The 24,809-nt window shown below is 41.8% G+C and overlaps 1 long non-coding RNA gene across 1 annotated transcript in view; it reads right to left on the minus strand.

The window, feature by feature from the left end:
* Positions 1-1,103: 1,103 nt before the first annotated feature.
* Positions 1,104-24,809, minus strand: part of LOC128343644 (uncharacterized) — a 37,240-nt gene continuing 13,534 nt past the window's right edge. The window contains exons 2-5 of the long non-coding RNA XR_008315632.1: positions 15,447-15,519; positions 13,506-13,910; positions 12,403-12,531; positions 1,104-3,216 (exon numbers count right to left, since the gene is read on the minus strand). This is a non-coding gene — a long non-coding RNA (uncharacterized LOC128343644). The remainder of the gene's footprint in view (positions 3,217-12,402; positions 12,532-13,505; positions 13,911-15,446; positions 15,520-24,809) is intronic.

The raw sequence follows: 24,809 nt of genomic DNA on the forward strand, positions 1-24,809 counted from the left end.
GGCACTGGGTGGCGGCGGCAAGAAGTACCTTTAAAAGTAAAGTTGTTAGTCCTTACCAGCATGACCACCACTCCAGGCAGCTTCCTGCTGTGGCGACCCTCCAGCAGCCCACACGTGGAGGCGGTGTGGCTCTGTCACTCACCTGGCTCCATCACATCACATCACCATGCATACAGGGAGACTAGATGAATGATGAAGCCATGCACTGTGCATGGGCTGCTGAGGGGAGTGCTGTCGCAGCAGGAAGCTGCCTTGAGTGGTGGTCATGCTGGTAAGGACCAGCGTCTTTACTTTTAAAGGTGCTGCTTGCTACCTCCCACACCCAGCCGGTGGCACCTTGAACTGCCAGACCTGTCTGCAGTTTGGCAAACTGGACCAAACTGGTTCACTGGACTTCAGACAGGTCCAAATCTGGACCATGACTCAAGCCATGGTCTATGCACATCCCTAATTTGGCCCTCCTTGTTTAAGTATAGTTATGTCTCTGTCATCCAGTATATCTTAGGTAGGTAAGAAAGCAAGGGACTTTGCTTCCTGATGCAAAAAACACTTGGGAGAGAAGACCCTATCTGGTCTTATTTGGAGCTCTGGTATATTATACTGCCCTGCTTTCCTGTTCCTGGAGACAGCTTTTAAAATATATTTAATGTCCACGGTGGAAAAGAGATAAGAGACTCTCTCCACTCCCAAAAGAAAGGGATCTTCTGAACTTCTCAAATCACAACTTTCCCTCCCCTTTCCCTCAATTTACAAACTTCTACTCTGGAAACAGCACAATGGCACCACTGCATGGATGTCTAGAGTAATACCATTGGTCAAGATGACCACCATTCTCCTTTGCCACTAATACCTCTAGTCCTTGGCCAAAGGCACTGATATGTAGACTGCTTTTACTTGGGATTACTATTCTCTCACAACCAAATTGCCTTTCTCTGAGCCTGTTACAGGGAAAAGGGCTGCTTAGTAGGTCAATTTATCTGGGATTATTTAATTTTCCTGACTTGTTCTATGTTGATGGAACTGCCTCGGGGATGATTGGTTAATACCCCCAGTTCAGGCGAATGTGGGGAATTTAGCTCAAAAGGGGACACAGTTCCATCAGTTTTAAATTCTGCAAGCATCTGAACTCAAGAAAACTGGCTTGAGAGAGAGAGGTTTTAATTAACTAAAGGAGTTTATTGTAAGAAAAACAAATAAAAGCAATAAGACTAAGTTACTAGGCAGCCCTAGCATAAAACAAATATGTTTAAAAAACAAACTATTGTAAGACACGTTTAGCTTAAAGTTCCACATTCCGGCTAGAGAGAGTTACTTTAAGATAGGGAGGTAAGGTTTCAGAAATTAGAGAGAGGGATAGATTCAGCCCTGAAAGAGCCGGGCAAGAGGCTATATCACCTGTCCTCACGAAGATCCGACTCGGGCAGCTGGAGATTAGCATCCATCCGGGGAGACAAAGTGGAAAGCAGAAGAGTTGTAGGAATTAGTGTGGAGGGATGTCCACAAGAATAGCTTCTTGGTGGACCCAGCCTCCTGTGTCTGCCAAGCAAGCTGGCTGGAACAATTGATTTCAGCTCAGGTGGCCTCAATAGAGAGGGACACACCAAGGTGGTCTGCTGGAGTTCTTGTTACAGTGGAGTCCCAAGCGTATAATACACAAGGAAGCATGAATATGGTCTTGCTGAAGTCCTTGTTGCAGTCTGATGGAATCCCAAGTGTAAAGCACAAGGGAGCACAGTAGGTCATGGAGTTAGGGATACTTGTATCCGAAAACATGCCTTGAGGACGCTTTTCTTTTGTCATACTTTGCTGAATAGAAGAGCTCAGATGGGCTGGCATGGAATGCATTGTGCCATATCATCCTTCCTGGGTGGGAAAGTATGTGAATTGCCTATTGTATTCAAGGCTGATTGTGAGGACAATTAGAGTGTGCAGGTGCGTCCAAGAGTATCCTGTGCTGGGAAGGGCTTCTCAATAATTCTATCAAAAGTTTCAATGTGCACCTTTTCAAAGTTACGTTACTGACTCATCCTATCCTGAGGGAGTCTGCTGCTGCACTGGTCTTTATCTGCTTTCCCTTCCTGGCCTAATTGCTTCATTTGCAACTGGTGTTATCTCTCTTGTGAGAGGATGAAGGGAGGGGAGTTTTAGTGTTCATACTAAGTCCAAAATGACATGGGATGCCAGATAACTCACAATAGCTAGTTCTGAAGTCTGCTTAGCCATGCCCCCATGTAGGGAGAGGGGGTGTTGTGGAACTAATCCCTTTTGCAATTTGTGTTACTTGCAGCCCAAATCTAGGGGTGACCAGTCCACTGCCAAATAAGTGACTCATCCCCATATATAATATAAACTGGGAGCTCACATTGTGGTGCAGCTCCTGAGCATAGCAAAAGTGCAAAGTCCAGGCCTGGAGATGCTGTTGCAACCAGGGAAGCTTCTGGGAATTGGCAGAATAAGCTCAGGGGCTAACATCTACCACTGAAAGATTAAACTTCCAAACTGTGCTTTGGTTAAGTCCAATAAACGTATACACGACGTCCTTCAAAGATCTCAGAACAGAAGTCTTCAAGCAGTCTTCCATCTGTGTATCTATTAATTTATAACAACTTGTTAGGTGCTGTTCAAAAATTAGAGTAACACAGTCTCTATCCTCAGAGTTACACCCGAAAGAAAGACAACAGACTGGGGCAGAAAAGGAAGGAGAGGAAAAGGAAGGGAAAATCAGTTAGGGAAAGCCAGGCTGAATTGCTGTCAAAAATGGTTCTCCATGTGGAGCCACTGACCCTAGATGGGAGTCTGAGAAGGTGGGACCAGTGGCAGGGGGTGTTTTATAGCTTCTTCCCTGGTCCTTCATAGACACAAGTAGTCTTATGCAGATTGAACTAAGGCTTTATTCTAGAAACAACTCCATTTTTATTCTTCTCCTTTCCCTCCCTCTCGTCTCACTCCACTCCACACACTCTCTCTACAGGATCCCCACTGGGACAAACTTTTCAACAACAAAACAGAAAGGGTTAGTAGACAGACTACAACAGGGGACAGGCAAGCTGACTTTAATAAATCTATACCGGATCAGTCGTTGCCCGGGTCAACAAGGACCGCGCCAGGTGCTGGAGTCCCTGGACATCTGGTGGCAAGTGGGCAACAGGACTCAGGATCTTCAGTTGAGCAACCAGGGCTGAAGACAGCAAAGTTACTGGAAGAAACGTCGCTTAACTGAAAAAAATATACGGAAAATGCCAACAAGGAAATAATGATCTGCTATTACAAGTCTAGTCCAACGAGAAGAGGTTATTTAAAAAGAATGTACCAAATTTGGAAAGAGAAGCATCCAGACACAGAAATAACAGAACAAAGGCTAGCAGACCAGAGAAGATTCATAATAAGAAATAAAGTATTCACAGAAGTTGAGCTGGAAGAACTGCAAAGAGCAATACAGGCTCAAAATATGGAAGAAGAATTACCACCAACTGAAGCAGTTGCTCAGGCGCAGGTGGAGGAGGTGTTGGAAATAAAGGATATCACTGTTGCTGAACTGTTTCAAAATCAAAACCAGGCAACAACCTCCCCTTTGCCTTCACCTCAAAAACACAAATGCCGTTTAACCGAAAAGCAACAAGAACTAAAGCAAAAAATAACTGAGCACATGAACCAAACAACCACCAGGGTTCGACTTCCAGCTCCAAAAACAGTTGCCAAAAACCAACTTGCTCAGGTATTAAAAGATGTCAATGCTGCACTTGCAGAAATAACAACCAATAATTTGCAAGAAACAAACCAACTAATGTACAGTGCAGCAACAATAACAACACAAGAGCTCGGATATAAGATCAATGGACCTGTAAAAAAAGAAAGTAGTACATCACCTAAATGGAAGATTAGATTAGAAAATAAAATCTCCAGGCTTAGATCAGATGCTAGTAAATTGAAAGATATGAAAGACAAGAAGCTGAAGAATGAAAACACCAAACAGTATCTGATCCAAAAATACCACCTAGATTCAAGGAAAATTAGAGAAGTCCTGGAAATAATAAAGCAGCCAATAACAGCAGTGTCAAAGAAGATTAGCAGATACGAAGCCAGAATTACACAACACAGGCAGAATCTCCAATTCCAGTCGAATCAGAGACGTTTCTACCAAAGCATAGAAGGAGAAACTGCAAGAAACATAGAAACACCAAATAAAGAAGAAACAGTGCAATTCTGGGGCAAATTATGGGACAATCCAATAGATTATAATAAAAAAGCAGGCTGGATGAAAGAGGTCAAAAAATGTAACCAACAAATGCAAGCTCTAATAATAACACCAGAATTAATAAGTGAAAGAGCAAAGAAAATTAAAAATTGGACTGCGCCAGGCGACGATGAACTACATGGCTTTTGACTTAAACACCTAATAAGCCTTCATAAACAACTATCAAAACAGCTCAATCACATTTTGCAAGGAGGTGATATTGAACAATGGCTAACAACTGGGAAAACCCATCTCATCATGAAAGACCCAGCAAAAGGTGCAGTTCCAAGTAATTATAGACCGATACCCTGTCTGCCAACCATGTTCAAATTATTAACTGGAATAATAGCAGATGAAGTGATGCAACACATTAACTAACAAAAAGCTCCCAGCTGAACAGAAAGGAAATTGCCCGAACACCAGAGGCACAAAAGACCAGCTGCTGATTGACAAAATGATTTTAGAAAATTGCAAGAGAAGAAAAACCAATCTAAGTGTTGCATGGATTGACTACAAGAAAGCCTTCAATTCATTGCCTCACACATGGATACTAAAATGTTTAGAAACAACTGGTGTCAGCAAAAACATTCAGATATTTATTTAAAAAGCAATGAGCATGTGAAGTACACAGTTAACAATCAATGGCGAGACACTTGGACAGGTTAGCATTAGAAGAGGCATTTTCCAAGGGGACTCACTATCCCCTCAGTTGTTTGTAATCGCCATGACCCAGCTTTCACAAATACTAAACAAAATAGGCCTCGGATACCAAACATCTAAAACATCAAGTAAAATCAACGATCTGCTGTACATGGACGATCTGAAGTTGTATGGAAAGTCCCAGTCAGAAATCGAATCACTGCTAAACACTGTCCGTATATTCAGTAGAGATATAGCAATGGAGTTTGGACTAGACAAGTGTGCTGCATTAATAATGAACAGAGGGAAAATAAGAAAAACAGAAGGAATAGAACTGCCCAATGGAAGCAAGATCAAGAACCTGGAAGAGAAAGAACATTACAAATACTTGGGCATTCTCCAGGCTGATAACATTGCACAAACTGAAGTTAAAAAAAAAATTGGAAGTGAATACATCAGGAGAGTTAGAAAAATCCTCAAGTCCAAACTCAATGGCGGGAACACCATACAAGGCATAAACACCTGGGCTATACCTGTTATCAGATACACTGCAGGAATAATAGACTGGACCCAGGCAGAGCTAGAGACGCTAGATCGTAAGACCAGGAAAATCATGACCATCAATCATGCTCTGAACCCCTGCAGTGATGTCGATAGGCTCTACCTCCCTCGCAGTTCAGGTGGAAGAGGAATGCTGCACGTCCATCAAACAGTAGAGGAGGAAAAAAGAGGTCTTGAAGAATATATCAAGGACAGTGAAGAAGATGTACTTCAAATGGTCAATAACGCGAAACTATTCAACACCAATGAAACAAAGCAGGCCTACAAGAAAGAACAAGTCAAGAACCGAGCAGAAAAAATGGAAAAATAAGCCACTGCATGGTCAATATTTGCACAATATAAGTGGGAAATCAGACATCACCAAGACCTGGCAATGGCTTAAGAATGGTTACTTGAAGAAAGAAACAGAGGGTTTAATACTGGCTGCGCAAGAACAGGCACTAAGAACAAATGCAATAAGAGAAAAAGTCGAAAAATCCACAACAAACAGCAGGTGCCGCCTTTGTAAAGAAGCAGATGAAACCGTGGACTAATCAGCTGTTGTCAAAAGATCGCACAGACTGACTACAAACAAAGGCATGACAAGGTAGCAGGGATGATACACTGGAACATCTGCAAAAAATACAAGCTACCTGTAGCCAAAAATTGGTGGGACCATAAAATTGAAAAAGTTGAAGAAAATCAAGATGTAAAAATATTATGGGACTTCCGACTACAAACAGACAAACATCTGGCACACAATAAACCAGATATAACTGTAGTCAAGAAGAAAGAAAAACAAGTGAAAAAAATCAACATAGCAATACCAGGGGATAGCAGAATAGAAGAAAAAGAAATAGAAAAAATCACAAAATACAAAGCTCTACAAATTGAAATTGAAAGGCTGTGGCAGAAAAAGACCAAAATAATCCCAGTGGTAATTGGCGCCCTGGGTGCAGTTCCAAAAGACCTTAAAGAGCACCTCAACACCATAGGGGCTACAGAAATCACCACCAGCCAATTACAAAAAGCAGCTTTACTGGGAACAGCCTATATTCTGCGACGATATCTATAACAATTGACAACAAAATTCAGCCATCCCAGGTCCTTGGGAAGGACTCGATGTCTGGATAAAACAAACCAGTCAATGACACCTGTCTGAGTGTGTAAACAAGATAATAATAATAATAATAATTGAAAGATATGAAAGACAAGAAGCTAAAGAATGAAAACACCAAACAGTATCTGATCCAAAAATCATCTAGATTCAAGGAAAATTACAGAAGTCCTGGAAATACTAAAACAGCAAATAATAGCAGTGTCAAAGAAGATTAGCAGATACAAAACCAGAATTGCACAACACAGGCAGAATCTCCAATTCCAGATGAATCAGAAACGCTTCTATCAAAGCAAAGAAGGAGAAACTACAAGAAACACAGAAATACCAAATAAAGAAGAAACCGTGTAATTCTGGGGCAAATTATGGGACAATCCAACAGGTTACAATAAAAAAGCAGGCTGGGTAAAAGAGGTTGAAAAAAATAACCAACAAATACAAGATCTAATAATAACACCAGAATTGATAAGTGAAAGAGCAAAGAAAATTAAAAATTGGACTGCACCAGGAGAGGATGAACTGCATGGCTCCTGGCCTAAATATCTAACAGGCCTTCATAAACAACTATCAAAACAGTTCCATCACATTTCGCAAGGAGGTGATATTGAACAATGGATAATAACTGGCAAAACTCACCTCACAATGAAATACCCAGCAAAAGGTGCAGTTCCAAGTAATTATAGACCGATAACCTGCCTGCCAACCATGTTCAAATTATTAACTGGAATAATAGCAGATGAAGTGATGCAACACCTATTAACCAAAAAGCAGCTTCCAGTTGAACAGAAAGGAAATTGCCCAAACACCAGAGGCACAAAAGACCAGCTGCTGATTGACAAAATGTTTTTAGAAAATTGCAAAAGAAAAACAAATCTAAGTGTTGAATGGATTGACTACAAGAAGGCCTTCGACTCATTGCCTCATACATGTATACTAAAATGTTTAGAAACAACTGGTGTCAGCAAAAACATTCAGATATATTTTTTTAAAGCAATGAGCATGTGGAGTATTTTATTTCTTATTTATTAAAACATTGTTATACTGCCCAAAACGTACGTCTTACGTGAGAGTACACACAGTTAACAATCAATGGTGAGACACTTGGACCAGTTAGCATCAGAAGAGGTATTTTCCAAGGGGACTCACTATCCGCTCTGTTGTTTGTAAACACCATGGCTCCACTTTCACAAATACTAAGCAAAACAGGCCTTGGATACCAAACATCTAAAACATCAAGTAAAAAAAACCAATCTGCTCTACATGGACAATTTGAAGTTGTATGGAAAGTCCCAATCAGAAATCAAATCACTGCTAGACACTGTCCGCATATTCAGTAACGATATAGCAATGGCGTTTGGACTAGATAAGTGTGCTGTATTAATAATGAACAGAGGAAAAATAATAAAAACAGAACGAACAGAACTGCCCAATGGAAACAACATCAAGAATTAGGAAGAGAACAGAAAAAATAAGATAATACAAAGATCTACAAATCGAAATTGAAAGGCTGTGGCAGAAGAAAACCAAAATCCCAGTAGTAATTGGCACCCTAGGTGCAATTACAAAACATCTTGAAGAGCACCTCAACACCATAGGGGCCACAGAAATCACCATCAGCCAACTACAAAAAACAACTTGACTGGGAACAACCTACATTTTGCGGCGATACCTATAACAACAACATTGATAACAAAATTCTGGCATCCCAGGTCCTTGGGAAGGACTCGATGTCTGGATAAAACAAACCAGTCAATAACACCTGTTTGTGCAAACAAGAATTAATTAAATACAATACAATACAATTCAATACAATACAATATTAGAATCTCCTAAAGGTCCCAGAGCTTGAGGATCTGAGCATTCTCAGAAGCCTTTATTACTTAGAACTGAAATCCTTGGAAGAGCTGTAATCTTGGTTGCCATTTCCCTTCCTCCCACCCCTTAAGTTTGGGGAAGGAGAGGGAAGAGGGAAATTTGCAGACAAAAATGGAAGGTGATGTTATGAAGCTCCCTAAAGCTGAGTCTTCCTGGGCTTTGGAGAATTCTTGGGAAAAGCAAGCACCATTCTCAAGGATTCTTCAAGAAGGCTTGAAAATACTGATACCATTCTGAATTCAGATGGAAGTCCTTTGCCCATCTCAAGAATTGATTTGAAATGCCTAGCAAATCTTTGGCTGAGGCAGTCTAGTATGTCTGTAATGCACTAGCTTACTAACAGGATCATATAATAAAACTGTTTACCTGCCAGTGAAGGGAATAGGGCGGAGACCACATTGAGACTGTAGAAGCCTGTCTAGCAGAGCTTTACAATGTTGATAGAAAGTAGATTTAAAGATTTGTGATTCGGCAAAGGTAGAGATTCATAGTTTACAGCTGGAGTCAATTATTTCGATTTCTTCTGGATATTTTACAGCTATGAGCTTGTCAGCATTATCAGTGATCCATGGACAGTACTATTAGCCTATCACCTTTAAAAATGATTTTATCATTCATGTTGGATTGATTAGTACTATAGACACCCATTCTGCTACAGAAGCTCTCAACCTTTTCAATACCGTGACCACATGTTACAGTAGCAACAAGATCTTGGCATTCACCTCTAGAGTCTAAAAGACTCCATAGCCTTTTCCTGTCTAGACGTAAAGGAAGGGTGGTCCCCTGGATCTTTACATGTGTCTATCATGAAGGCTATGAAATCCAAACCAAGAACCTGTGTCCTGTTGTAAAATTCCATGGAAAGGATAAAATACTAACATAGACTGTCACGCAGGTTTTGCCTACACCATATTCCAGTCATGTTTTATGCTCTGATCCTAAATATTGTTGCATGGAAGGGAAGTTCACTTGAAATCAATAAGGGCTGGTTTTTCATGTTCATGTGCACCCCTTAATGTCTCATCACTATGGATGAGCGGATTTCCTCCGTTCTGTTCTTTTATTGCTTCGGGTTGTGTTCTGCTGTGCATTCCAGTCGTTCTGAATTACAATGCAACTAGGAACACTTCTGAAATTAATTCCAGAACTGGAGCATGCATGGACAGTTTGCCACAGTTTTAAGTTCCTGAATTTATTTCTATTTTCCCCTCTGCATTTCTGTGTATTAATAAAACCCAGCAAAAAACACATTCTAATATGTTTGTATGTGCTGCATGAAACTGCTTTTTATCCACTGGTTTACTGATGCACACTTGTACTCCAGACAAGAACCTCGTAAAAATAATCTTAATACTGTTGTATATACAAGCACATCAAAATAGAAGAATCGGCGCTGGTAGAGCAGCTGGCCATTCCAGGGGGAGGGAAATCAGTAATTTAGTAACTGTTTCCACTTCCAACTGCTCTGTCAACTCTCAGGCCTTGGGGAACAGCTCCAACTACCCACAGAGTCTGTCCTTGCTCCTCTGCAATGCCAGTTCAGTTCAGAATAAGACTGAAATTGTCCATGATTTGATCATGGATGAAGGAGCTGACCTGAGACTTGGTTGTGAGAGGCAAGTGGTCCAGTGTGGGCCCAGCTTCTCCCACCAGGCTACTCTGTTGTGGAGCAGGCTAGGGGAAGTGGGTGGAGTGGAGTGGTTGTGGTCTATAAGAATTCAATCTCCCTTACCAGGCCCCCTGTGAGACACTTGACTTATACTGATTGTGTATTTTTGAGTCTGGGAACTAGAGATAGATTGGGGATTCTGTTGGTGTACCGTCCAGCCCGCTGCCCAACTGACTCCCAAACTGAGTTGACGGGGCTGGTCACAGAGTTGGTGCTGGAGTCTCCTAGACTTTTGGTGCTGAGGAACTTCAATATCCACTTTGGGGCTGGCTTGTCTGGTGCAGCTCAGGAGTTCATAGCGGCCATGACAACTATGGGCCTATCCCAACTAGTTTCTGAACAAACTCATGTTGCCAGACACACACTTAATTTGGTCTTTTGTTCAGATCAGGGGGATGTTCTGTGGGTGGGGGATCCAGTGGTTTCCCCATTGTCATATATGGACCACTACTTGGTTAAGGTTGGTTTCACAGCCACAATCCACCCCTGCAGGGGTGATGGACCTATTAGGATGGTCCACCACAAAAGGCTGCTGGATCCTGTAGGGTTCCAAAAAGCCTTGGAGGGTTTTAATGTTGGTGCTGCCAGTGATTCTGTAGATGCCCTGGTGGGAACCTGAAATAATGAACTCACCAGTGCAGTAGACATGACTGCTCCTAAGTGTCCCTTCCAAAAATGGCCCCTTGGAATACAGAGGAGTTGAGGGGGCAGAAGCAGCAGGGTAGGTGACTGGAAAGTAAGTGGAGGAGAACTTGGCTTGAATTTGAAAGGACACAGCATAGGACCCATTTGAAGGTTTATGCAGTGGCAGTGCATGCAGCAAAAAAACAAATTTTGATCTGCACGCATTGCATCTGCAGATTCATGTTCAGCAATACTATCTTGGGTTGTGAGGAGTTTAATTTCCACTCCTTCTGTCTTAAATCAGTCCCCAGAAACATTGTTCTGCTGTGATGCTTTGAATAGATTCTTTGTGGGGAAAATCCCCTGTATTTGGGCTGACTTGGAATCCACTATTTCTTCAAAGTCTATAAAGTGGGTGTCCAGCAATCCCTCTTGCAGTGTTAGATTGGATCAGTTTCAATCTGTGATCCCTGAGGATGTAGACAAGCTGCTTGGGGCAGTGCAGCCTATCACTTGTTCTTTGGATCCTTGCCCAACTTGGCTACTTTTTTCTAGCAGGAAGTTGGAGGTGGCCTAGTTAATATCATAAATGCATCACTAAGGATGGGTAGGGTGCTTCCTTGTTTGAAGGAGGCAATGGTTAGACCGTTTCTTAAGAAGCCTTCCCTGGATCCCTTAGCGATGGATAGTTATAGGCCAGTCTCCAATCTCCCTTGGTTGGGCAAGGTGATTGACTGTGTGGATTATTAAGCTTCAGCTATTTGGAGCAGAATATTTGCACAGACCTGCTACTCAGCGCTCTATGGACATAATGCGAAACCAGAGACAACCATGCCAGAGGTCCAAGATTTTGGTCATCTGAGTGCGCAAACCCATGGTTTTGTCAGGTCTTTTTTGCCCCCAAACTTAATTGTAACCTTCAGTTACCTTTTGGTTTCACCGCCTAACCTCAGGTCCAGAAGCGGCATCATGTCATCCGAGTTTGCCACAGTGTGAAATTGGAGTTGAGGGTAGGAAACTCCTCCCTCTCTCCTTTGTGACTGGCTGCCATGGCTTTCCTTCATGTTAAGGAGAAAGCACACACAGCTAATTCCTCTCCCCTTGCAGCCTCCCGGACTCCAGATCAGGATCATCTGGGAGCATGGTGGAGGGAATGGGAGCAAACTGCAGGTCCATTGGACCCACGGTTTGCTGTGATGTGCGAAGAAGGCCTATTACTCTGTACTAAATGACTCACAGCTGGATGTGTGGATTGCCCCTACTGAAAATATTATTTGTGGTAATATTAAGTACTGTGAAAGTTCTGTCTGTAATGTCTGATCTGAGATAGTTCATACATACAGATAATCACTTGCTGAAGTTATGCATGAACTCACACAAAGTCTTAATCACTTGGTCCCATATAAAAGTGTCTGATTAAGTATCATTATCATGTACCATGTTTTGCTTCATCTGAGTACTGGTAACATAGCCAACTTATAAATTACCATAGTTGCCACTGTGATAACTTCCATTCCCTATTCACTAACTGTTATACAGTGATAAAGAGCATTTTGATGACCATTGCTTGTGCCTGTTCATTTTATCCTTGTTATCCAGATTTGCCTTAGATTAAATATTGTTATCTCAAGAACAGGTAAGCCACTGAAGCTGCATTACAAAGTAAATCCACTCAAGCTAAAACATACATAAGTCTAGACCTACCGTTTGTGAAACTGGAATAATGATGAGTGAAGCATATGCTGGGATGTGAGACTGAAATCTTCAGTAGGAACAGCTTGATTTCAGAATTCTTCTTGATGGGCTTGGGCTCTTGCCAAATCTTTATGTCATCTTGTGACCCAGTGATGCAGAAGAAATTCAGTTATGCAACATTACATATATCATGTAAGATTAAACATAATATGGAATAGGTCAGCATGTGGAGGTTTCTTGAAGGCCTGCAGGCTTCACAGTGCAGAAAAAGCACCCCATCCCACTGGCAAGACATACATTCTAGATGGGGCAGTAACTAAAGAACCTATTTCTGCCATGCAGGCCATAGTCTTCACATAGATCCTTAACTGGCCCTTAGTGTATGTGGAATTGTGAGGGGAGGGGCACTCTGCTTTTCCTCAGGCAGCAGAAAGGTTTGGACTGCCCCCATTGGGGAGATCCTTCTGCAGCTCTTGTCTTTGTAATGGCCTATTGCAGGAGCCATAAACTGCCTTTGGGTACTGGCTGGGCAAGGTGTTTGCCACCTTCCTCCTATTATGCCACATTCCTCCTTTCACAATATTCTACAGCTGCAGCCTCCTCTTGCTTTAAAAGGTTTCACTGATGTCCCCATCAGTGCTGACACTGGTCAGAAGGAAGATATGATGTCCTGTCCCCAGGATTCCCTAAGGTCCCAGAGAAGTGCTTTTGATATGACTAAAAACAGAATCGGGCCTTTTGCAGACCTGATTTCAGTACTGTGCACTGTAAAGAAATGTATTTTTCTGTTTCCTTGAATCACAGCTTTGAAAAACTTTCCAAAACTTCTTAGGACAGCTCCTAGATCAGAGAGACAAGTAGGAAGCATACATTTCCTATCACATTACTTTTCTGATTTGCAAGGCATATATCATTGTGGTCACTCCTATTTAAATACACTGGAAAAAATTATTCTGTTATTAGAAGATCCAGTGGTGCTAGGAAAATTTTACAGCAGAATGGCTGAAGGCTGTGTCTAACTAACTGGAAATGTGGTCAAAAAGGTTTCAGGATTTTTGAAATCCCTTTTCATATTGGAATCCTGGTTAGTGGTAAGAAAATGTTATTAGTACCTGATGCCTTTCTTGGCATATCATGTGAAAGGAATTTGGTGATCTCAGTCCAGTGCTTAATAAATAAGTATCCTCCATTATGATAATCTACTAGAAGAGGCTGCAAACATTCCAGATGATTTACTGCAAAGTACTTTGACAAGCAATGTCCATGTCTGTGTTGGAAAGAAAGGATCTGAAGTCAGAACAGTATTAACTATTGATGCTTTTGCTGTGCTTCTGTCACTGTTGGCCCACTAATGAGACTGTATGAGGTGATCTCCGCTGGTAGACTGATTGACCAGCTTCGCCAGTCTACCACCTGCTCTGGCCATTTCACTTGGCCCTACGTCCACAGTTCTCAAAATATATCCCAGTGTGGTGTGCTAGCTGCCATTGTCCTCATGCTTCACTCCCATTCTTGTGCTGGAAAAGAGAATGGAAAGAAGAGTTTTGCTGTAAGCCAATAGTCTACCATCTTCAGTACATTTCCTTCCATTCCCTTCTCTGGCTTCTCCCTGAGGGATGGAGCCACTCTGGGAAGAACAGAAGGTTCCAAGTTCCCTCCCTGGCATCTCCAAGATAGGGCTGAGAGAGATTCCTGCCTGCAACCTTGGAGAAGCCGCTGCCCATCTGTGAAGACAATACTGAGCTAGACAGACCAATGGTCTGACTCAGTTTATGGTAGCTCCCTATGTTAGTTTCTCCCCAATATACTCTTTTATACCATCAGTAAATTTTTAACATGGGAGAAGATTCAATTATATGAATTTCCCACCTGCATTCTGAAATGATAGAAAGCTGCATGGATTATACCGGTGCTTCATAACTGGTGTCATAAGGTATCTTACTTTCTCAAAACCATATTTTAAAGTAAAGCAAGCACACTAATTAATGCTGATTAACTTCAAATTTCACTAAATTTTTGATGGCAAATTTCAAAACAAAGTTCGAACTTGCTCTTGAATGTGAATTCTTAAGTTTGACCACATGAAATAGGAATATGTTAAACTTGCTAGCACCTCTTAGTTGTTTGGATTTAGAGATGTACAGAATCTCATAAGCTAGATACTAACAAGTATTGCATTTTATCTATCAAATGCTGTAAGGTTAAAAAAAAATACTTTGTCAATTATTACATTCAATTTATTGTATGCTAAGTATACACTGAATAGTGTTAAATACTGTACAATATATCAGTTCTTTTCATGGTTTGAAAGCTTATCAGGATTATTCACTGAGAACAGCCAAAAAACTACTTGCCCGCCACTACTGAGGTCCCTGTGCACTGTGCACTTTGTGGGTGTACCTTGGATGTGCTATTGGCTCACCGTGGATGATGGTAAATTGCAGTGAGGCCCAACACTGAATATGTAACACCCAGAATTTTCTGCAGTATGCAGATTCTGTAGTGGACATGCAGAATTCTTGGTGAACATCAGTTAAGATCATGATTGATCAGTCTATCTTAGGTTTATTCTGTAATCATAAAAGACATTTTAATCTCGTTTTGTATGTTATCTATGTTATGTATTTGTTTGTTCAGTGGGTAGCATCTATAGTTGTCCTGACTCTTAATCAGGAGACCTTAGTCTGGGACAAGAGTGCTTGCTCCTCACTAAGGGTCCCTCCAGACTAAGGCTCCCGAGCCTGGTGCCCCCACCCAGCCTAACCAGACTTTGCAGCCCAGCCTTTATTTATTTTTGTTTTGTTTTCAAATGTGTGGACTGCCCCCAACTTCCGTCTTAAGGAAGAACAGAAATGAGTAATACATGTGAGCCCACACTGCTCTTGGTTGCCAGGCAGTAACTACATTTTAAGAGGAAATAATAGTATAAGAGAAGAATCTCAGATTTCACACAGTTTAAGCTCAACAATGTCATTTAAAATGTCAGGTTTAACTTGGCACAGCCATTCTTCTAAAGGGATCAGGACTGCAAAAAACTATTGAATCATACTTACTTTCATCTGTGCGCCAGGTCACAAGTAAAATTGTTGCACTGGCTGATAGCCACCAACACAATTTTTTTCATTCCTGGATAGAAGTAGAAATAAAATGTTATTTGTATAGTTGCTATCTGAAAGAAACATCCTCCTACAATAATGAAGTTGTGAATTTTATCTAACAAGAATCAACCACACCTCTCTTAACAAAAAGGTTGCAATCTTCCATGATTGACAGTGTATCAGGAGAGACATTGACAGTGTATCAGGATGGGGACTACCAGCTTAGTGATGCTTAGCTGCCATTGTGACTGCTGCAAGGAGGCACTAGAAGTAGCAACAGCATACTGGATCCCACTAGGGCCATGAAAAAGCCTGGTGTGTCCATCACAGCATACCAGTCTGTAGGATTTGATTTATTTTACCCTCATACTTTCCCGCAAAGAAAGAATGATTTGGCTACCAGCTTGATCCCTTCAACTATGCTGTCATTTGATCAAGTGCATGAATTGTTACATCAGAGTAATGAAATTGCTCACCATGTTCTCCCAGTATCCTGGACATTGCTGGACTCAATGGCCTACCAATGCACCATCCATTAACCCTGTGGTTAACTATACACTATCCACAGAGGCACTGCTACTTGTGCAACCCTACATGTTTGAAATAATGGTTTCTAAGAGAAATTCAGCTGGTAGGCAGCACTGCAATAAGGATGCCCTTCACTTACCTTTGTAGAATTCTTATGTAGCTGTGTTAGCACAAGCTGATTGTGGTGGATCTATAGAACTATGATATCTTTGCATCAGCAAACAAGTCCCAAGATAATGCTCTATTAGTCTTTTAGGTGAGGGGAGAAACTCTTGATGCACACAAATTAAATAGCCAAGTGAATCAAAACAACTGTAGTAATATGGCATAAGCAGATCAATATTTTTATAACACAATATATTGGTTGATTTAAAGTGTTGATTTAAACAACACTTTGTTCAGGGATATTTTAAAATGCAAGTAGGGTTTTTTTGGTCACCTTGGATTAAAGTTCTAAATATCATCCTGATCATGGGGAAGATTTAATAGGTGATGCATATGTGTGGGATAGGAGGGATCCATCAAATTTGCCTTTTTCAGTATCAAAAACATCTTGAGAACCACTGGCTTGCCTACTGTAGAGGATACCACCAATCCAAGCACGCATGCTGCTTGCAAGCCACTCCAAAGCTCGTCTCTGCTCTTTGTGAAGGTGAGGCTGCTTCTTGGCTACTAAGAGTGCGTCATTCCAGTTGTAATGCTACTCCCATTGGGAATGATGGAAGCTGCATCACAGCTGCAATGACACACTTCTTAGTAGCTACGTAGTAGCCCTGACTTTGCAAACAGCCCAGGCAGAGTTTGGAGTGACTTTCACGCAGCACACACACATCTCACTTGGATCGGCGGTTCCCTGCACAGTATTTAAGGCAGCCGCTGTTACAATACAGAGGTCAAGACACATGTGTACTCTGGGACCTTTGCAGCAAGGGCTAACCTGTGTGCAAATGTGGGAGTGATAGAAACAAGGACAGCAAGCTTCTAATGCAAAATATTGAGCATCTATTGAATTGCAATCAAAATACCCAATCTCATTTGGGGAACCAAAACATGGGGAATCTGAGAGACTAAACTCATTTACACAAATATTAACACAGAAAAGCAATGCATTCAATAATACCCATTGAAATGAATGGGGTAACCATGATGAGTCTCCTTGGCGTTAAACTAACTGCTAGCATGGAGATGGTTTCTGGGACAGGTTGGGAATTAACTGACACAGGGAACAGCAAATCAGGGGAATAGGCCGGTTAGAAAAGGAGGGGAGAGGAAAAACAAGTTAAAACAATGCAGTTGCTTTTGAGGTACCAGATGACCTAAATCAGCAATGGCTGCACAGTTAGGAAAGTGAGAGAGAAGGCTAAGTTTTGAGAGAAGATGGATGCGAGAGGGCAATTCTCCCGAGTTTGCCACTCTGATGTAGGATGTTAGCAAAGGAGGTCAGAATGGGGATTTTTAGATAATGTAGTTATCTTTTGAGCATAGCTGGAGAAACCTGATGGTGAATATGGATCTCCACTAAGCATGCTTTGAACAGGGAGAACACATGTATAGGTTTTTGCTACCACGAAGACGCTGATTGATAAAATCCAGTGCTGCCTTCTCTGACCACCAATTATCATGATCAAAGACACACAAATTAAGGGTTCCCTGGTAAAAGATATAAAAGAATCAGGAAAAGAGGAAAAGAATCCCTGTCCTTGTGTAGGTAACAATGGGAGGGGCCTATATCTACCAGTCCTGCAGCTTGCCTGGACTGGAATGATGGGGTGGAGATTTGCTTGGCAACCAGGGGACCCCTGGGCAGCTAGATTGAAGTTGTGATGGGCGTTTGAGAGACCCCCCACATAGGTGGTTTCAGCTCAGAGATTCTCAAGATTGGGAATCTCTAGGACTCATCCATGGAATGGAATGTGCATTCTCTCTGGGCTCTGCAGTGGTCTGAATGGTCAAGGTAATGATAGTCAGCATGGCCTTGATCCCTGAGGGACAGAATGATGTGAAGATGGGTGAATCTTGAATCCATGTCATGTACAAAGTACTGACTCTAAGGGGGTATTTTTTATACCCTAAAGACTGAACATCTTTGACAAAAAGGGTTGAGCGCCTTCCACCTTACTCCTGTTCAGAAATGGGGAGTATGATTACTTTTAAAGTGAAAATCCTTATCTGAGTATTGCTGAAGGGCAGCGAGGAAGTCTTGTGACTGAATTTATTGTCTTGGGAGATTCAGATAGGCTAAATTACCTAAGAGTAGAGCCCGCTATAGTGTTAGGCTCACCCTTTGAGACTGATCTAATCATGAGGTTCTAGTCCTGAAGGCTAATTTAATCAGTAGTAGGAAATCACACTTAGTCCTGAGGAGGAGATTGCTCTACTGGGGGGAGGCATTTGAGTGTATGTATACCAGACTTGTTTGCAGTTGTCCTAGGGTCTTCCAAAGTCATTTGATTTTCTCAAAGACTAGATCAGCCCTTTTATTATCAGTATCAAGCATGGGAGAAGGGCACTGATGCCAAACTTTATTTCACATTCCATTGCAAAATGTCTTTTTCTTTTTGGTCTCTGGTAACACAAATGTAGACCTGAAACGTTCTGGTACTGCTTGGCAGACCCATAATAGGCATATCAAATGCACTGAAAGGGAGGTTACTCTAACATCTCCAACATCTATTTTTCCCTTTGCATTGTTAGACTCAAAATTATTTTATCTCTTAACATTTTTGATTTTACCTAATAAAGTATACTTATGAAGAAGCAAAGTCTCTTGTGAACAATTTGGATGTGACCAGTATCCCTTTGGATGTGACCAATGCACACACATTATGAAATTCACTGAGCCAAAGAACACTAACCACATTTGGTGCCTCTTGACATCTGGCATATGGTAAGCTGAAAGTTCAGCTGAAAGTTATTCCTCTTACCTTTGATTTTGCTAAATCCTTTACCACTGCTAGTGTATCTAAGACCACTAAGATGCTAGGTGCTGTACAGAGCATTGAAGTATACATTAAAGCTCTTGATTTAACCAGCAGGGATTGTTGAACTTATTTATTCAACAGAGTCATCTACAGAGGGAACCTGGGACATATTAGCAACACATAAAGCTGCCTTTATATGATAGCAGCTCAGTGTCACCTATATTGACTGCTGGCAGCAGATTTCCAAGGTTCAGACAGTACTAGATGCTAAGGATGGAATCTGGAACCTTGGCCATGAAAAGCAGATGCTCTACCACTGAGCCTGAGTCTCTCTCCAAAGGTAACATTCTGTGCATCCTAGTGAGAAGCTTAGATTATTGCAGTTTCAGAGCATTTACTACTACTCTCCATGGAACCATTATTGTAGCAACTCGGCTACAAAAATGACTATCTATGACTACAAGTGGTTGGCTATTTCAGCTACCTTAAGCAAGACTTTCAACCACACTTCTGAGGCATTTTTTTCTTGTCTAGTCTGATCTCTTTTCCTCTGTCCACGGTTCATTTTAATAGGGAGATATCTGAAATAAAATGAGGAGTCCAAACACTCAAAAATGTTTTATTATGTGCAAAATTGTTCTCATACTTTCTAATAATAGGACTTCAATACAGAAATAGAAAACTAATGTCACTGACCACTTGAGGGAGATAGTGTGTTTTGTCTGGACTATAAAGCTCAGATAGTTCTTACTAAGTACTGTACAGTATTCATTTTCCAGATGGAAAACCAGAGTTCAAAGTTTGTTGTGTATTTTAAAAAACACACTACAAGATTCCCAGCAATGATAATTTTTCCTTATTTTGTAATTGCCTTATCTACTATGAAATAAATTTTTAAAATAATTTGTGTACTTTGGTCATTTCTAGTCTCTGTTGAATTGACTACAGTGAGTAGCATATGCAGAGTTGCACCACACTTCTGTGTGCTGGTGGCTGTGTGAAAGATGATATGGTGTGTAAAACTATGCATCATTTGACTTTTAACACAGTGCTTTGAAACCAGTTTTCCAAGCACATGTGCAGCCGTGCTAAAAGTCAATGTGCACCAAGTTCTTAGTATGCTGTGGATGCTCATTATGTCAAAAGTGGTGAAATGTGACCCCAAGGACCAGTTCACACATCCAAAGTGACATGTTTTGAATGTTTTGAGTGGACTCATGTAGAGTTTGGTGGCACACATACAGCTTCACATCTGCAGGTTCATCACTTGAAGGCCCGTGATGTGAATGACCCATCACAGATCAAAGATCACAGAACTTCTGCACCACTTCAGATACAATGCATTTTAACACAATCAGTTATGAGACAGGGCTAGTTCATCATCCATACTAATAGTAAATTCAAGTGGTTGAGTGCCCATCCATTTGGAAATGCAATGAAGCCAGCCAAAAATAAGGTAGTGGTTTCTACATACTTGAGGGACTTCCTAGGTATGCAGAAATGCATACATTTGTAAATTAAAGCTTTCTGGAAACAACAAACAAACAAGCATGGCCCTGTGAACTACAGAATGTTGAGGAATCTTGAACTAGGGTGTTCAAGATTAACTGGGGAGAAAATTGAGGGCAGGGGCAGACAGGGATTTGCTTGTTCAGCTCTACTCTCCCAAACCACTCCCTGCCCCTCCGCTGTGCCTGTATAGCTATAAAATGGTGGCAACCAGACCTTTGCCCATACTACACTTCAGGGGAAGGCCACAAGGAAGTAGGAAATAAAAGGTTATTATGGGTTTATCATAGAGTTCCTGTTCTTCATAGTTACTAGCCTGGTGAAGGAAGAGCCTAATAAAAGGAGGGACTTCCATGTTGGCAGTTAGTATCGTGTTCATATTTAAGATTATGGTGGGTGTCTCTGTTCTTACTACATGGTGACAGATGTAGAACTATTTTCCTCCTCTCAAGTGGAATGGTGTGTGAAAGAGAAAAGGTACTGTTTCATTTGACTTGAATTTGGGATTTCATTAGCTTAACCACTTCCAAAAGAAAAATTGTGCTTGGGTTGCTATATACGATAGCATGCAGAGAATGTGCTAGTGCATGGTAGAGACAGACTTGAACATGATGAACATTTACATGCAGTTTTGAAATGCTTCCAGGAAGTTGGCATCGGTTTACCACAATGCTGTTTATGGAAATATACATAAAGCTACAAATAATGTCTCACTAGTACCTCACATGTGTTCATCATGTTCAAGTCTGTCTCTGTTTTCTGTAGTGCAATTGGAAAGCAGGAATGGTACAGATTTTAAAGAGACTGCTCTGAATGCTATAGTTCTGAACTGTAATAGTTTTATTTATTTAACTAATTAACTAATTAACTAATTAACTAACTAACTAACTAACTAACATATTTTTATACTGCCCCAAACTTGCATCTATGGACAGCTTACAATTAAAATAATTTAAAACATTATATTAATTAAACAATTAAAAACATTTAAACATTAAATTCATTAACGTTAAAATAATTTAAAACCAACATTAAAAATTAAAGCCATGAATCTAATTAAAAGTCTGGGTGAATAAATGTGTCTTCAGTGCCTTTTTAAAAGTTGCCAGAGATGGGGAGGCTCTTATTTCAACAAGGAGCGCATTCCATCATCCAGGGACAGCAACAGAGAAGGCCCATTCCTGAGTAGCCGCCAAACAACTTGGCTGCAACCGCAGTCAAACTTCTCCAGATGCTAGAGGTTTTGCAGACAGGGCTCCCCCACACCGGATCCAAACCTGATTGGAGTGTGGCAGTCCACATATTCGCTGGATTTAATCCAAGCTCCCTGCGGACTATCAGGGATCAGGACAGACAGGGCTTTGATTCTCCCCAAATGGCTGCAAATTCTGGCTTAGCCCAAGTTATGTCTGGGGTAAAAAAATCCTCTATTTCCAGCAACTTTTGAAAAAAAACTCTGGGGCCTCTGCTTTCTCCGAAGGTGTTGATGGAGGTGCCAATGGATATGCAAAGGAGGTGCTGATGGCTATTCAAATAGTCCATCTAATCCCTCGAATTAAAATGCCTCCAATCTGCTGTGAAGCAGATTCGCTCTTCAGATACCCCGAGGCATAGAGCCATGTGTGGAAAACCTCCAGATGATCTTAATAGGAGGTGGGGTTCATGGTGAAGAAGAGGTTCTCTTAAATACCCAGGGCCTAAGCTGTTTAGGGCTTTATAGGTAATAATCAACACCTTGTATTTTGCCTGGAAATGTATCGGTAGCCAGTGTAGTTCTTTCAACACAGGAGTAATATGGTCTCTCCTACATGACCCAAAGACCAACCTGGCCACCATATTCTGGATCAACTGCAGTTTCTGGACTATGTACAAAGGCAGCCCCACATAGAGTGCATTGCAGTAATCCAGCCTAAAGGTTACCAGCGTATGCACCACTGTTTTGAGGTCATTTATCTTAAGAAATGGATGCAGCTGGCGTATCAACCTAAGCTGATAAAAAGTACCTCTGGCCACCGCCTCAACCTGGGTAACCAGGGAGAGGTTCGGATCCAGAAGCACCCCCAGATGGCATACCTGTTCCTTCTGGGGGAGCGTGACCTCATCCAGAACTGGCAGATCAAAACTGTCTCCAGAGTTTTGACCGCACATAATAAGTACCTCTGTCTTATCTGGGTTCAGCCTCAGTTTGTTATCCCTCATCTAGCCCGTTACTGCCTCCAGGCAGGCATTTAGGGAGGTTATGCCTTCTCCTAATGATGATGACATGGAGAAATAGATTTGGGTGTCATCAGCATATTAATAACACCCTGCACCAAATCTCCTGATGATCTCTCCCAGGGGTTTCATGTAGATGCTAAACAACATCAGATACAATATGGAGCCCTGAGGGACACCTTAGGAAAGTTTTGAATTTTGAAATTTTGAAGAACAACCATCTCCAAAAAATACCATCTGGAATCTGCCTGTGAAGTAGGAGCGGAACCACTGCAAAGCAGTGCCTCCCACCCCCAACCCCCTCAGACGCTCCAGAAGGATACTATAGTCAATAGTATCAAAAGCTGCCGAGAGATCCAAAAGGACCAACAGAGTCACACTCACTCTGTCAATTCCCAATTGGAGATCATCCATCAGGCCGACCAAGGCAGTCTCCACCCCATAGCCCGCCTGGAAGCCAGTTTGAAATGGGTCTAGATAATCAGTTTCCTCCAAGACCGCCTGGAACTGGGAGGCTACCACCTTCCCAATCAACTTGCCCAGTCATGGAAAGTTGGAGACAGGCCTGTAGTTGCTTAACTCTGAGGGATCCAAGGCAGGCTTCTTTAGAAGCAGTCTAATGATTCCTCCTTGCCCTCCCTCAGAGAAGCATTTATAATATAGTTCAATAAGTAGATTGAGTTATTAAGTCTAAAGTTTCAGTGTGTTCCTTACCAAGACCTTTTTGAGGTTGGATATAGATGCCCAATTTGCAAAATGTATAAAAATTATTTAATGTCAAGACAAGATATTATGACCACACACACACACACACACCCATTACTGAAGAGGTGACATGATGTCTCTAATGCCCAGAATAGAGAGACAGATCTGTAATAATGGGTTATTTCAATTACATAGATTGGGGAAACTGACATGCAGGTATTGACAGAGAGGCCAAATTTCTAGACATGCTAAATGATTGTGCCTTAGAACTGTTGGTCATGGAATAAACCAGAATGACGGTGACCTTGGTCTTAATCCTGAGTGGTGCCGAGGACCAGGTGTGAGATTTAAGAGTTGTAGAACCATTGGGGAACAGTCACCATAGTGTGATCCAGGGCTGTAGGGAGCTTGCTGGCAGCCATAAGACAAGCTCAACCAGTGCCCCCCTGCCCCTCTGCTAATGTGTGCATGTGTGAGCGTGCACCATCCACACCCCCTTTGTATGATGTCATAGGGACATAGGAAGCTGCCATATACTGAGTCAGACCATTGGTCCATCTCGCTCAGTATTGTCTACACAGACTGGCAGTGGTTTCTCCAAGGTTGTAGGCAGGAATCTCTCTCAGTCCTATCTTGGAGATGCCAGGGATGGAACTTGGAGCCTAGATGCTCTTCCCAGAGTGGCTCCATCCCCTAAGGGGAATATCTTACAATGCTCACACTTCTAGTTTCCCTTTCATATGCAAGCAGGGTGGACCCTGCTTACCTTAAGGGGACAAGTCATGCTTGCTACCACAAGACCAGCTCTCTTCCCCATGTCATACATGAGGGGTATGGCCATCCACAGCAAGATGGGTAAGATGCTCGTTTGCTTTCTGCATTTGGCATCTCGTTTGTGCATTGTTTAGGAACAATCTCCAATGGCATGCAAATGAGGCACCAAGTACAGTACACCTGGAGCAGGGAGGGAAAAGCCCTTGTGGCCCTGGAAGGTGAGGGTAAAGTGGGAGTAAGCCTCTGGTGGCCCCTGGAAGTGTTTGGGGTAAGGCAGCTGAGAGACACTTGTCCTCCCCTGCTCAATGGTGGCCATACGACGGGTGTGATCCAATTCAGCTTATATGCTCATTGAGCACTGCCAAGGAAGTCCAACACAGATGGGATGGACTTCAGAATAAACTTCTAAAAAAGTAGGGGACTTGTAAAAAGGATGCTGAAAGGGAAAGTCAGGAGGGTCAAATCACTCCAGAAAACATTGAACTTATTCAAAAACACAATAAAAGAAGCTCAGTTGGAATGTATACCAAGAAGGAGGAAAGGTACCATCAAGTTCAGGAGGCCGCCAACATGGCTAACTCGTTGAGTCAGGGAAGCTATAAAAGGGATAAAGACTTCAGAAAATGAAATTCCTGCCCAAGTGAAGAGAACTGAAAGGAACATAAAT

Source organism: Hemicordylus capensis, chromosome 1 (assembly GCF_027244095.1).
Source record: "Hemicordylus capensis ecotype Gifberg chromosome 1, rHemCap1.1.pri, whole genome shotgun sequence".
Classification (NCBI taxonomy): Eukaryota; Metazoa; Chordata; class Lepidosauria; order Squamata; family Cordylidae; genus Hemicordylus; species Hemicordylus capensis.